The 15,744-nt window shown below is 38.0% G+C and overlaps 2 protein-coding genes across 2 annotated transcripts in view; both read right to left on the bottom strand.

Annotated features, from left to right (window-relative positions):
• Nucleotides 1–1,708, bottom strand: part of LOC113155801 (NACHT, LRR and PYD domains-containing protein 3-like) — a 100,185-nt gene extending 98,477 nt beyond the window's left edge. Inside the window, exon 1 of the mRNA XM_033326630.1 lies at nt 1,488–1,708. The gene's annotated coding sequence lies outside the window, so the exon portion shown is untranslated. The remainder of the gene's footprint in view (nt 1–1,487) is intronic.
• The window catches only part of LOC113168133 (NACHT, LRR and PYD domains-containing protein 12-like), a 152,663-nt gene that overhangs the window by 29,208 nt on the left and 107,711 nt on the right, over nt 1–15,744 (bottom strand). The gene's annotated exons all lie outside the window — the stretch shown is intronic.

The following is a 15,744-nucleotide window of genomic DNA, read 5'->3' as shown; positions in this document are numbered from 1 at the left end:
CACAGTTTTTTTTTTACAGTGTACCTTTGCTCCTAGGGAGGGCTAGATAGATGGCTGATACCTTCTCTTACGCTTTTATCAAACCTCTGTAGATCCCCATCTTCTTCTATCATACTTACTAACTTCCCTAAATAACTCCCATGTCGCTTTCTTAAACACCCACCTCCCTCCTCCATCCTCATTTGATACCGTCATTTGCCCGTTAACTTTACAGAATGGCTTCCTGGTCTCTGCTCTGATAAAATAGCCTCAATCAGTAAAATGTTAGTTTGATCCTCAACATCATCACTCAGATTGTTAATTTCCACTTCATTAAATCAAATCTGTTCCTTCCAGCTACATCTAAACTCTTTTCAGACATATGTAATATTGCTGGTTTCATCAATCATTCAGACACTTCAACATTTTATTTGATCAGATATGACAAAGGTTCAGTTCTATTAGTTTTAAATTATGTTGTTACTGGAACTAGAGATGAAACAGTATGTCTTTTAGTCTTTTATTCAGTTAGCACTTTATTATCAGTTCTTATGTAAACAGGATCATCCATCACCCTGGTGCTGACCAGATGTCTGAATTAATGAAACCTGGTTTCTCTCCACACTCTTTATTCAGGTTGATTAGAATTACTGTTCAATCCAACAGATATAACGCATAACACCAATCTGTAGTACAGGCTTCTTGTCAGTAGGGTTTAGATACCGTACAGTATTTCTCAGTAGGGGAATTTATCAAATCGCGGTGGTTGACTACATAATAAAAATTTAAACGGTAATAACCTACTAACACAGGACATTTTATCATGATTTTCTGTGAAGCCAGTATCTGTTTCCTTGCTAACTGGAACCAGCTTACATTTATCATTTTATTTTTCATTTGCAGAGGTTCCGATCAGCAGAAAACTTGGCAGAAGTTGGTCTATCCAAACCTCTACAGACTTACTGTGGGCTTTTATGTTTCCCAGCATCATCTGTGCCCTGCAAACGTGTTTTATCCAAAGTCGGAGATTTTCAAGAGAGTATAAAATGATATTACAAACATCTGTCTGTCTTACAGTCTTTGAACAGCTGAGGGGTCAGGGTGTGACTCCATGAAGCTTCATCTCTCATGTCTGATGATTCTGGACACTAGGTGTCTAGATGTCACAGTTTAGCTGTAGACTTCAGCACATTATTATATTTATATATGTAGACAAGCCTTTACTAATTTCTACTAACTGAGTAATCAGAGTGATGTTTGTTCACAGCTACGAACCAGACTCAGACTGGTTAGTACAGAGTGGACTGAGATACTTGTTAATGAGCTTTTAACATGTTTTAAATCTTCGTCTGTTTCTCTTTTAAGTAAACCACTAATTATAATTAACCACAGTCTTCATGTTTCTGTTCACTCTCAGACACAAACTTTGCTAAAATGGCGTCTTTGAACACAACTTCCTACAGTCACCGACCAGAAGTTTATAAGAAACGAAACTAAACCAGTCTTACCGTTTTCTACGATCCTCCGTCGTGTCCAGTATAAAAGTCCTTTTATAAAATTATTTTTATATTGGACAGTTTAACATCAGTACCGTCATTATCCAGCTCTAATTCAGTGTTAAATCTAGATTATGTCCTTCTTCAACAACGAACTGTGACGATGGTTGAAATCGGGCCAAAACTCCAGCGGCTGATTTTTCCAACATCAGGAAGAAGGCGAGGCTTCTCCCAGTGAACCAGAGTCATGTCATGTTTCCTTCTTGATGTTGGAGCTGTGGAAACTTGAATGTGTCTCTTTCAAGTCTCTGTGTCGTTGTAAAGTCTTTTCCTGTGTCATTATTTGTCATTCTCATCCCAAACAGTAAAAACTTCACACAAACACACTTTGTTACTTTGGATTCATGATATTTGTTGAACTTATTAACAGTTTTTCACATCAACACAAGACTCAGTAAACTCAGGAACAAGCAAGAACAAAGCTTAAAAACATTTTTATTGTCTGCAACATGATTTTCTAAGTTTCATTCACACTATACAATAGAAAAGATTTAAGAAGTGAGTCAGGGTTTTGTCATTTGGTCAGTTAATAATATTTAAAAATGAGTTCTCATTGATGGATGAAGGTGAAATGTTTTCAACTTAAAGTCCAGTTGTTACTGAACAGAAACGTTTGGGATGTTTCACCTTTGAACAAACAACAAGCTGCTGTTAGTAATAAACACTTTATTTAAATATTAAACATGTTAAGACATAAGTTTAGTTAATAAAAGTCGTATAAAAGCTTTTTTATGATGAAATAAAGAGCTTTAAAAAAACCACAAAAGCAAAATGACAAAATGTTTCTGTAAAATACATATACAAATAAAATTGAATTCAAAAATTGAATTAAAAAATTGTACATTACAAACCCACAAGTTAAAATATAACACATTCAGCATCAGTCATCAACTTAATCAGTGTTTACAGTTGTTGCTCATTATGTTTTACTAAAACTACAGTTTGTTACAGGATAATTAATCAGGTTTGCGGTATAATTAAACTACATCTGGAGTGAGTGAAGGTCGAGGAACAATCAATAACGATTTAAGAACTATGATCCACCTGAGACATTTTACACCTGCTGTTGTTCACCTGCTTCTTCAGGAGGAGGCTGCTACAAAATCAGCTTCTGACGATTTTCAACGTTAATAAAACTGTAAGTGCCTCTGTATTGTGTTCATGGTGTTCATGAGTTTATGATCTTGTGCAGATTGATTGCTTTTGTTTCAAATGGTTGCATGATAATGGAGTTATATTGAAAAGTTAATATTACATTATGTAATTTGCTGTAATGTAATACCAATATATAGAGGGAGGTGGAAAAAGTCTGAAGCCAAAGCCAAACAGTCAAAGAGAATCAAAGATTTACAGACCTCTTTTCATGACAAGTGGCCAACGAGGTATTTGTTTATGTACTTTATTTAATGTGTTTCACGTGTCTTTATTTTTTGTTCATACATACTAGGTGCTGTGTTACTTGCTAATTCACTGTGTACTGTTCAAAATACAGTTCTCACGGCGTTACGGCGTGACTAAGAAACTGAAGAAGGAAAGCTATATATGCTTGTTTCAAAGAACCGACCTGTGTCTGTGTTGTCATGGAGAGAGCTACAAAAACCAATAACACAGAAGCCGAGCAGCAACTGACAAACTAGCTGTCAGTCCAACATGTCCATCCTTGTCTCCTCCATCCTTGTTGGTTCCTGCAGATGAGAAGCAGCAGTGAGTCAGCAGGTGTCAGGTAGGTGATGAGTGAAGAACACAACAGAATCCATTTCCTCTTCAAACTCCTGTCAGACATTATCTACTGCACTTTGATCCCATCATTCATACCAGCTGTTTTCTACAAAGTCTCATCAACACCAACATCTGATCTGGCTTCATCTCCAGGCTTCACTTTCACCTGGTCTAAACAACAACAGAAAAGAAAACTCAGACATAACTAGAAAACAGTTTTAGTCTCATTCATATACTGTTGTGAAGTTTGGTGTCCATGGTGAACAAAGCTACAGCTGTAACTCTTAATGTGAACAGATTTTAAAATGCTCGCCTAAGAAATCAGCCCAGGTTTAAGTTTCCTCTTAAGTTTTTTTCTGAAAACAGACACTGTGACATACGACCATCATCAATCTATTCCTGGACAATCCCTCCCACCCACTGCACAGTGTGTTGGTTAGACAGAGGAGCACATTCAGCCAAAGACTTATTAACAATAAATGCTCCACAGAGAACCACAGGAGATCCTTTCTACCTGTGGCCATCAATCTGTACAATTCCTCCCCCCTCTGTAAGGGGTGGGGGAAGTGAAAGGTTCATATATTTGCTGAGAATCTATATATTTTGACCCAATTTCATTTATCTATTTTACATATTCTGTATTTATATTGAGTTTTTCTGTATTAATGTTATTGTGTATTTATGTTATTTCCTGGTTGTGGTTCCTTTTCTTTCTGTCTGTTTTGAGAACAATGGTAATGAGGCAAAACAATTTCCCTCTGGGATTAATAAAGTTTTTTGAATCTTTGAATCTTGAATTAAATCTTTAACAGACTATGGTCGACAGTCCACAGTGAGGCTCACCAGCTCAGAGCTGATTTCAGCTCAAACAAGTATGGTTGGATTTCAAAACTTAATATTTAGCATGATACAAACAACAGTCATACGTAAACAGTCATTACCACAAACATGTAGACAGCACACCAAACATCCACCCCCCAGGATAAAAGGCCCAACTACTCTGTCTGGTGTAAATGTCTCAGAGACGTGTTTCATTAAGATGTTGATTTGTTGTGTTATTGTCGTCCTTTTACTACATTTCTATTGTAAATTCAAGATTGCTTAAGTACATGAAATTGTTCAGGATTTAATTTAATGTTGCGTCTTATGAAGAAAGAGACTGATAAAGAGAGAGAGAGCAAGAAAATAAAAACTCCAAAGACATCTGTATGATGTGTGATCAGTATTTCTTTGGACCAGTGTAGCTACAGTAAGGCTGTAAACAAGTCAAGAAAGACTATTACTAAATAACAAGCAGAAAATATTTCTAATTTTGTGATTGACACTATTTTATTTGTGTTATTATTATTATTATTATTATTATTATTATTATTATTATTATTATTATTATTATGTTCCAGTTTTTCTCGAAATCAGCTGCTGAGCAGAGAAAAAAAGTAACTTACAAATATCTATATTTATGAGGTCGATCAAACTCAAGCTACAGTACTGTGTCTCAGTTTCTTGACTCACTTTACTGATGCAGCCACAAATAATTTAAGGTTAAATAACAGCATAACTTGAAGAGACTGAGATGTAGAACAAGCAGCTGTCACACCCTCCTTCCTTCAGTCCCTAAAATTCAGCATCTGTCCACCAGATGCCCTCAATATCAGCCAAGTCAATCCAACTAAAAATCACTTTAAGTGCAGAGAAAGAGCAGAGATGTGATTGGCTCAGAAGTAAAGTAAACTAGTTTGAAATCTCCTTGTTCCAAACAGAAAACTGAGACTGGGAAATGATTCAACTTTCAGTGGGACAATGATGCAAAGCACAGAGTCAAGCATATTTGTCCTGAACGTGGTGGGAGTTGAATTTCCCTGTAGCTTCATTTCCAGAGTTTTTATGACCTACATGCCTCTCCACAGGGTAGCAGCACAAGAAGAATTTATGTTTGTTGTGGGCGAAATCTGTACTTGCTTCTCAAAAGTATCTTGTGTCTGGAGCTGAAATGTCTGTGGCTCCTTCCCAACTATGATGACATATTCATAGTCAAGACTCTGAATCCGGCAACATCAGGTCCTTGAAGTGTGAACACTCTCAAAAATGTACTGTTTTGCTTTGAACAAGGCCTCGGTTGAGGTCACAGTCAGTATCAGTCCATCCTTGAGCTTCATTGCTAAAATTAATCCAGCATCCATGAACTGGTCTAAAACAACAAACAAATGGATGTTTACTGGATCACTCCAGTAATAAACTGAGACAAAACATATCAGTCTTCTCCTGAAATCCCTATATGCTGGTATTGTCTTCACACTGAAAACGTTCTTTATCACCAGGAGATGCAGGGAAGAGTGTGAGGGTGGTATGCAGCGCTCCCCTGTTGTCTTGTCTAGAATCATGTTTTGTTACTCTACTGTGCTATGCAGTGGAAAAACATTAGCACTAAACACAAGCCACACACACTGTAAGTCAGCACAACAGTCTGCTGTTGTAAGACCAGAGTGGTACACACATTTACACCATTTGCTGCGTTTCTTCAGTGTGCCAACAAATAAAAATAAGTCACAACTTGCAGACACAGCAACAGTCCAACCATGTGTTGTCCATTCCCTGTGTTTCCAGGTGTGTTACCTGCAGAGTACGAACAGGTGTCAGGTGGCTGATGACTGAGGATCACAACAGAATCTATTTTCTCTTTTTACAAACTCATGTCAGCTTATAGCTCCTGTACAAATACTGCAACCTCTTAAACACAACAAGGTAGATATGTTGGTGAAGATTCTCAGTCATCCAGGTGAAGTTATCTGGAAGTTGAGTCATGACACCTGGACTACAGACTGATAAGAACTCATAAGAATACTGATCGGTCCAGACTTAATAACAACTCTTTTCTTGCGTCCCGTGTCCTGATGAACTCTGCACTCGTACGTTCCAGCATCACTTCTGATCACGTTCTTCAGGATTAAAGACAGGTTACCATCCTTTATCTGACTGTCTGCCAGCTCCACACGGCCCTTAAAAGACAGATAGGTTTTATCTGACTGTTTGTTCCTGTAGAAGAACACGTATTCTAGCTCCAGGTCAAGTCTGCTGACGGCGCTGCTGGAAGTTCAACAAGGCAGAATGACATTCAGTCCAAGAAGAGCTGTGATGATCTGCTGACCTGAAAAAGAATCAAGAACAGAAAAGATTAATCTAATTGGGAATGAGAACAGTTCTAATGGCCAGAGAATAAGTAAAGTGTTGTTTCATCAGCTTTTCTAAAGGATTTTTTCCTTCAGCATTAAAATAATTGTTCTGTCATCCGCCAATTGTTTTCTATGGTATTTCCTGGATCTTTTGAGTTCCTGCTTTTAACAATGTAGGAAATAGTTGACTACAACACTCAGTGTTTGTTTGGGCTTCAGTCTGATGATGGTTTGTTCACTGGAACTTAAAATCAAATCCATTTATTTTTACCTACTGACCCAAAACAAATTGTTTGATCAGTTTATTTATTCAATTATTATATTATACCAGCTAAAATAAAATGAACATCTCAAAATGTCCATGACAAAGTCAATGAAGACATTCAAGAATTTCCACTGCAGCTGCTTAATTAGACTTAATTTTTCAGAGATTCTTGTTACTGATGATAAATGAGTCAGTTTAGTATTTGTTTAATTGTGGCTCATGAAGAAAACTGATGAGAGCAGAGCCACAATTTTAAAGCAGTGGCTGTAGAAAAATAAGACAATAAAGCAGATTAACAGCAGCAGTGAAAAAGCCTGAGTTTGATCTTGAGTTGTTCTAATGGACACTATTTAGTAATAATTTATTCATTTAAATTAAAACATACATATCATTTATCTGTAGACTGGATTAAAAACTATAACTCTCAACTCTCTAATTTGGATGAATTCCAGTTTAAATGTTTTGATATATACAGGAATGAAGAGTCTATAATGACAAGACAAGTCAACTACTGCTCTGAAAGTTCAACTTTGTTACCGTCTGAGTTTTAAAGGTAAGGTGCAGGAACCACGTGTAGTGTTTCTCTCAGCCAAAAAAAGACACAAGTCTTTAATGGTTTAAGGTGTTTGTTGCCAGAGAAGTTCACACCACAGAATAGTTTTTGGTTCAGTGTCATGAAATCACAGGTAATGGACAAAACAAAATCCTGTTCCAACTACAAGAAAAGATGAACTGATGCAGAACAAAGTGCGATCAAAGGAAGTTGTTAGTAGTAGTTGTTAATAACTGTGATAATTCTCATGTTGTCTTTGTAGGTCCTCATGGTAAAGTTCAGATATATAAAAGTCACAATAAGACACCTGCACATTTTCCTTTTTACCCATCCTGTGTAAAATGCTGTTTTGTGCCGTCGACACTGTGTCAGAACAAAAGTCAAACAGGTCACTAGAACTTCCAGGTCCATGTAGGAGTTAACATCAGACCTGTCTGTTAAAGACACCACAGAGACTGACTGTTCAACTTAACTATGTAGATTCTGGTACCTGGACTCTTTCCTATTTGATTCACTCCTCATCCAAAGAGCAAAAGAAAAACTTTGTAATAGCTGATCGTCCACATCAACAAACCACAATGTTGAATTTATTCTGAAGACACAGTTTCCACCATCCACACTCAGCTTCAGTTAATAGTCAGCTGTGGTCTCTGGGTGATGTGAAAATAAAAAGAAGTGGAGCAGGTTCAGTTATATAAGTGTTGTAGGACGGACGCTGCTGTTTCCCTGGTGTCTGTCCTAAAAATGTGACCAGTGTTTGGTTGATTTCTCTGAATTAATAACATTTATAAAAACACTATTTTTCTTATAATACAGTGTTTTACACTCTGGTTGATAGTCAGTTGATTTTCTGAAACATGTTAAGTAAAAGTGTTTCATGCATTCAGTCGTTTGTTTCAGCTAAACTCAGCTGAACATCAGAGCAGTCTGATGTAAACACAGCTGCAACAGGATGTTAAACAAGATGTTAAACAAACAGAATATTAGAGGATGTTAAACAGTGGAAAGAGTCTGTACTGATCTCTAAACAGATCAATGATCTGTTTCTACTAGAACAGTAAAGAAGTAACAACCTGCTCTGAGCTGCAGAACAAAACGTTCACAGCATCAAGTAAAACAGAAACTGACACAGTTAAAGTGAACTCTGTTTGTGGAGCTGAACAGTCAGAGTTCACCTAAATAAACTAAAACTAAAAACAACTTACTGCATGAAAACACTGTGTTTGTGTTAAAACATAAGTTTCAACTCACCGTTAGACTGAAGAAACAACACAGTCAGCAGCACAGAGCAGCAGAGAACAGCTGGAAACATGGTCAAGTAGAAATTACTGAATTATTCTGTTCACATTATCAAACAGAACAAACTGTTTAACAGCACAGATGGAAGAAGAAGAGAAACATCCACAACTCTGCAGAGGAGTTGGTCTGATGGGAGACCGGGTCTGGTCTCGCCCCTCTGACGTCAGAGATCAGCTGTTGTCTGCAGACACTGTAGGTGGACCTCATACACTACAATAAATAAAATCATGATAATAAATCAAACTAAAAATACCTACTGTATACTACAGTTTTCATTAGTGTATAGATAAAATAAATAAATAAATACATGAATAAACGGAGCAGAATTCAGTTTTTGTCGCATCAGAAAATCCGGTTTCTTAAACGATGAACCACTCAGTAGTTCTCTGATGTCTCAGGATCTGAGAACCGGTCAAAATCAAATCAATTAAAACACTGAGTCAATAAAACAAACAGATTACTGGAATAATGAATACATGGAAACAACAGACAGAAGAGCCTGAAACCAGTGAGGGAAGAGAATCAAAGATTAACACAAGAAATGCTGAGTCAACAAATCCCGAACAGAGGAATTGAAAAGAAACGTCCTGTTGAACAGAACTGACAAAAGTCGATGTTTTCTCACCTCAAATCTTTAAAAACACAATATTAAACTCATTAAAGTGCAGATGTGTGAACAATATCTCACAGAAACGTTCAACAGAGACCAAAGAACCGTGAAACAAACTTCTGCAGGTGGAAATCTACCGGACACAAGTCACATGTTCAAATCCAACGAGACAGAGATTAAAAGGAGGCAGAGTCCAACCAAGAGGACATGAACACAGTTCACCTAGAACAGAAACGTGTCTCCAGTAAGTTCGTCCCATTTTTACTACGACTTCTATTCTATTTGATGAAAAACAGAATCTAAATGTGTCTTCTAACCAGTTGATCTAACTAAATAAAGCTTTGTGCAGTCTGACAAATGCTTCTCTCCTGGTCTCAGATTGAATCCATAGAAATCTGCAGTACATAGATTTACCCAGCAGATGTCTCCATGTCTGTTCCACACGGAGTCTCCTAAAGTTCAGGACGGTGAATTGTCTTCAGAGCTACTTTTGCGTTCTCTCTGCTCCATAATGATCTATTGTGAGAGTAGAGCCTGTATCATGCAGTAGATCCCCGCTGGCTGTGTCCACAGAGAGTGGGTTCACCCTCAGCTGTGAGCAGCAAGTATCACTGGAACTCAGAGAGATGGAGACAGTTCATTAACGGAGCTGATCAGCTCTCAACACTGTTATTAGACTGTGACACTGACTGACAGTAGCTGGATCACAGCTGGGATGCTGCTGTCCACTGGACTGGAGCTGGATTTGTGCTTCACTTGTTATTATTGGATTTGCTCAGTGGGAATAAAAACTATATGAACCACTCGGTAGAGTTAGTTCATGATGGTTAAACACTATATGCAGAGTGGCCGAGCACCTATGGAAAAATAATACCCCACCGTGACCTGTAGGGGGCGTCATAGTTCCCTCATCAGATCAGACAATAACCAACAGAGTCTATTAAAAACCTGAGGCTGTAGTAAGTAAATAAATATGTTCCAACTGCACATTTACCTGTTTTATTTTTCCAAACGTCTGCACAACACTACTACTATATTACACTGAATCACTGAACATTTGAACGAGTCCAAATCATTCAAAGATCCTCAACCTAAAACTACTTGAAACATGAGTTTAACTTGAAAATCAGCAGTGAACACGTGTTACACATAATAACAATGTGTTGGTTGTACTGCAGACATCTGGTATCAAAACGTCAACACGGTGCTATATAGAGGTTTCTGTTGACCCACAAGAGGGTGCTGAACAGTCCACAGGACACCAACACACTACTACTGGTGACATCTTTAGCATTTTTAGATTCACTATAAATCTTACATTAAATACATTTTATGATAAAAAGAATATTGACATTACAAATCTAGAACTGTGTAGTAGTTTTAGTTTTTTAGTGGCTGTAGTTGTAACGTGTGTGTTTGAGGTCTTGATGACAGAGGAACTGATTTCAGAGTGAGATCCACTTCCTCATTTCTCTTCATAGCTACGAGCACCTGAGTCCAACATTCACTACTGTGACAACAACCACACAGTTCAGCAGGTGAGAGAACAAATCCCCAAAGTGTGTGTAGCTGATACTATGAAGTGTTTGAACCCTGTGAACACTGCTCACTTCCTCCACATGAGTCGTTGAGTTCTATTAGTGTTTGTCTTAGAGGATGGAGATTAAACTGAATTAGCTCTTCTTGTCAAAATGAAATGATTCTGTAGATTCAGATGAGCTGATGTTATTTACATTAAATATTTTATCACTGTTCTTTTAGTCACAGAAAAAACCCCACGTAAACGTAAAGGTGGGCTTTACTCACTGTGACTCACAGAATCACAGAGACGTTGACAATGGAGGAAACACATCTTCAACGTCTGATCTGTAAGTAAAAACCTTTGTGTCTTTTCTTTACAGTGGTCTTGATGATGGCTCGGAGGAGGCTGAGCTCAGCTGTGAAGAAACACAACAAGGTAGAATCAGTTTGCAGGATGCAGGAGACATTTGGGAACTTTGCTCCTCAGGAAACAACAGTCGGTCGGTCAGTCGACAACATCCATGTCACGAGGTGGTGACACTTTTAATCTGAATCACTGAGCAGACCTACTAAAGATCTTATGATTTAGGGGACGTGGAGCATTTTACTTAGAACATCTTTACATGAAAACTGAGCTGAGTGGAGTAAAAAACTGCGCTCAGGTAAAACAGAGTAAACACAGAAGTACTGATTACTACACCAGTTAGTGATGACTTAGCAATTATGTACTGGTAAAAACTGACTTGTGTCTGTTTCAACTTTCCATCTGCAGACAAACAATACTTTGCTGTTACAGCTTTAAATTGTGACGTATTACAACTGGACATTTACACTTTGTTTTGCAGGTTTTTTAGGTGTTGTTGGCAAAATGAGAATAAGAAATGACACCACACCAGAAAACCTCAGTCCAGCACCATCCTACAACCTTAATAATGAAGATCACTACTTCAGCTAAGAGTACAGAAATATACTGTAAATGTCAAAACATGAATAAGTTAAATGTTTAGTTCGTAAGTGATAAATGAATAAGAGTAAATCCATGACAAAGGCAGCTAAAAGTATTTGTTCTAAAAACTTGTCAGAGTGAGAGTTGTGTATTTCAGTTGATCTTTGTGAAGATAGTTACAGAGTGAGCGCTCTGTCCACTCTGTTCAATAGTACATCTTTGATGTAGTTCTCCGTCGGTACAGTAGTAGTTCATGTACCTGCTGAATGTGCTCTATACATTTGTACCTTGTTAAATATTTGTCTTTGTAAGTATGAACATGTTTATTGACTTTATAAGAATGTTAGAATTGTTTCTTGTAACATGATAAATAACGTGTGCATGTTTTAGGAATTAGCTTTATTCAAGTCAAGCTACTGAGTGTAACACACTAAATGTGTAATGTTGTGTATTATTTGTTAATTTAGTTTCTTTCTGTTTATTTCAGTTACAAGATAAAGATGGAAATATAATAGAGATCAATGTTCTCCTCAGTTCAGATTCACATCATGTGTTTTTCATAAAAGTTGTCATTTTTAATATTTAACTTTCTATATTAATGTCCATGATGAGCTAAATGTTAAACAGATTCACAAAGACGGTTTGATCAGATGTTTATTTTATATCGACAAAGGAAGTCGTTGGTGTTATTTTAAAACATGTATGTACATAAGTACTTTTAAAGGGTATGGGTATTTTAACCACACGTACTGTTTGCTGTCAATTTACTGCTTACATTAAAAGGTATCTTAAATTGTATTTATGTGTGTATGTTACCAGTGTCCACAGTCTATCTTTATATATTTATTTTTTCATAGATAACAGGTTGGTGGTTAGATACACACACTGGCTGGTTTTGGTCAAGATGATGAATCCCTGCCAATGTTGTGCAGCTCAGCCTGTGGTCAGATCTCCCTCCATATTTATCCGGAAAGAAAAATTTGCCTAACACAAGTAAAAATATAATGTATAATCATACCACATTGTTTGATATCATCACTTATTAACATTTGTAAATGCAAACACACCCACTTGAAAACTTGAGCGAAACAAAAATCATGATGGATTGGAAATTGCAATATAAACTCACAGATGCATATAGAAATAGACGGAGTTGACATTGAAAGAGTTTAGAATGAAACATTTCTTGGCGTAATAGAAAACAGAATCACTTGGAAATCGCAAAGTAAACAAGTACAAACTAAAGTATCAAGATCCAGCCTCAGTGAGCTCCCAACACAAAACACAACACTGAAAAGAAAAAAAGCATTTTTTCCACTTATTCAAATCTTATTTTGCAGTTTTCAGATCAATTTTCAAACATTCAGTTCCTAGTTTCAGTGTTGTCAGAAGTGATACTGTCTCATCTCACAGAAATATAGAAACACATGAGCACAATCCAAACTAAAGTCAGATCATCAAACTACAGTTAGTCCATGGGACAGGTTCTGTTAGGTAGATATCTAGAACTTTACTTATTAGCAACCACACATTCACTTCAAACCGTCCCCATTTCAAGAGATCTGACTTTAGTTGGACTCATTTAACTCCAAATAAAGATGATTGGAGAACAAAAGTCAGGAAACTTTCCTTCATGAAATTCATGGATGTGTTTGACTTGAATCTTTGGTCTTGTTGGGTCATTTGTGCTGACGTCACTATGAACAGCAGCACTGATGTCTAATAATGTCAGTGGATCGAAGAGAGAAAGAGAGAAAAGACAGAACAAGACTTCAGAACAAGTCCTCAACATCTGGATCCTGGAATAATCGGAGCTTCATCTTTAAAGGACTGGAAGAGGAACAAGTTTACAAGGAATCATTTAGAACTGGTTCAAGAAGAAACTGATTGAATCCATGAATCTGAAAACGTGTGTGTGAGTGAAAGAGACAGACATGTAGAGACTGAACTATCTGTTCAACAGAGACGACGTTTCTCTGACAGGACGACACTCTCAGTACTACACTGAACACAGAGACACTGAGGAACCAGGAGACCAGACCCCAAACCCAGGATAAAGAGGTTCAGTGAATGTGGTGTTGTAGGTGTGGAGGTGGATCAGTTTGTCAGAGGAGACTCTGTAGAAGGACAGAGTCCCAGCAGGACAGTCCACATACACTGCTACTCTTTTGGAGTCAGAGGAGGAGATAGATGTAAATCTGTAATTGTGACAGACAGAGTAACCACCATCAGAGCATCTCAGACTCCAGGACTGATCGTTCCATCCAAACAAACAGTCTTTACTTTCTCCTCTCCTTCTGATTCCTCTGTAACTCACTGATATAGAAACAACTCCACTCCACTCGACCTCCCAGTAACAGCGACCAGTCAGACCATTACTACACAGCAGCTGAGGCCATTGGTCAAATCTGTCTGGATGATCAGGATATGACTGATCCTCCTCCACACGTGTCACCTTCCTGTTGTTGTCAGACAGTCGTAGTTTTCTGTTCACTGTGTTTGTGTCGATGGTGAGTTGACAGAAATCTGATGGAGAGAACAAGACACAATCCAGCTGCAGTTATTAATCTATCATCAGTTTGATGAGGACTCATGACATCAGGGATTTGAATGAGTGATGTGACAGTTTGAAGATGGTTGAATGTTGCTGCTTTGTTTTCATCAGTCTCATTAAAAACACACTTACACTTCCTCAGACCTGGTCTCAACCATTGGACTCCACCAGGCTCCACCCTGAAAGGAGGAGGGGGGTCAGAGCAGCACATTCTCTTTCAGCATGCACACATGGACATTACATGGCTCTCATACACACAGTGTGTTCTGGTTCTGTTCTAATGGAGGCTTGTATGTAGGGATGGACATTCAGCAAACAACTAAGGAATTGGAGTCCTCATCTTGGAATTCTACGGAGCAGGGAGGTGACATGGATGAAAGATTTCAACTCTCTAGTTCACAGCAGTTTTGGTGTCAGACACCTGCTTTCTGTCAGTCATTATGTGGATAAAAATTCTACCTATAAGGTGGATAAAGCTGCCTGTGTTGGGCTTTTTCTTTTGGCTTTTTTGAGGCCAGTCGCTTCTTTTGGGCTTGTTCTCATAGACCTGGTTGCTGGTTTCTCTCCTGAGATCTGGCAACACTGGTAGTGGCAGTAAAACTGAATTTCCTGCTCAGTTCACAGAATCTAATGTAACACCTGATTTCATCATGAGGAGATTTGTTCCCAAAGTCAGAATGAGACACTGAAGTCAGAATTACAGGAGCTCCCCTCTTTTCTTTGCTGAATGTAAAGTGCTTCAGTGAAGATTTGTCATCAGCTGAGAGGAAATGTTTCCAGCACAAAACTACTTTCTGCTGCAGTGTTCATCAACATGACTCCACAGTGAGACACAAACTGATGCTGACACATTTTTCTTCCTTTTAAAACAAAGAGGTGCGTTTGTTTTACTCATCTAAATAAACAGAGTCATCAATCATTAACATCCCTACTTCCTCCTCCATCAGACATTTTCTGTTGCTGCAGCAGGCCTCTCCATACCTCAGAGTGTCCAGTCTCCAGTGTGGATCCTCCAGTCCAGCAGACAGCAGCTTCAATCCTGAGTCTCCTGGATGATTGTAGCTCAGGTCCAGCTCTCTCAGATAAGAGGGGTTGGAGCTCAGAGCTGAGGCCAGAGAAGCACAGCCTTTCTCTGTGATCAGACAGCCTGACAGTCTGCAGACACAGAAAATAACACACAGGAGACTTGGTGCTGGGTTCAACTACTCCCATTTGTATTTCATGCAAAATTAGTCACATACAGTGGAAAGAAAAAGTAAGTGAATTGTTTCCAATTTCAAGGTCACATATAATGAAATTTATTAAAAAATTACCATTTTTTTTTTTGCCATTACCTTTAACAACAACATTAACAGGAACAACAAAAATCTTCATGTAGACAAAGTTGCCGTATAAAAAAAGACCCGACCTTGAAGGGATAAGACCGCTCCAAGACCGCTCCAAGAAAATAAGATAAGACCGGTCTTATCCCTGTGCAGTATCTTAGCTGTTCCTACGACTGCACTCTTCTGGACAGAGATCGAGGATGTTCTTCCTGGGATCTGCTGGAGCCACTCTCCCAGTTTGAGAGTT

Source organism: Anabas testudineus, chromosome 18 (assembly GCF_900324465.2).
Source record: "Anabas testudineus chromosome 18, fAnaTes1.2, whole genome shotgun sequence".
Taxonomy (NCBI): Eukaryota; Metazoa; Chordata; class Actinopteri; order Anabantiformes; family Anabantidae; genus Anabas; species Anabas testudineus.
Note: the sequence above shows the minus strand (reverse complement) of the source record. Positions and strands in the feature narration are given on the sequence as shown.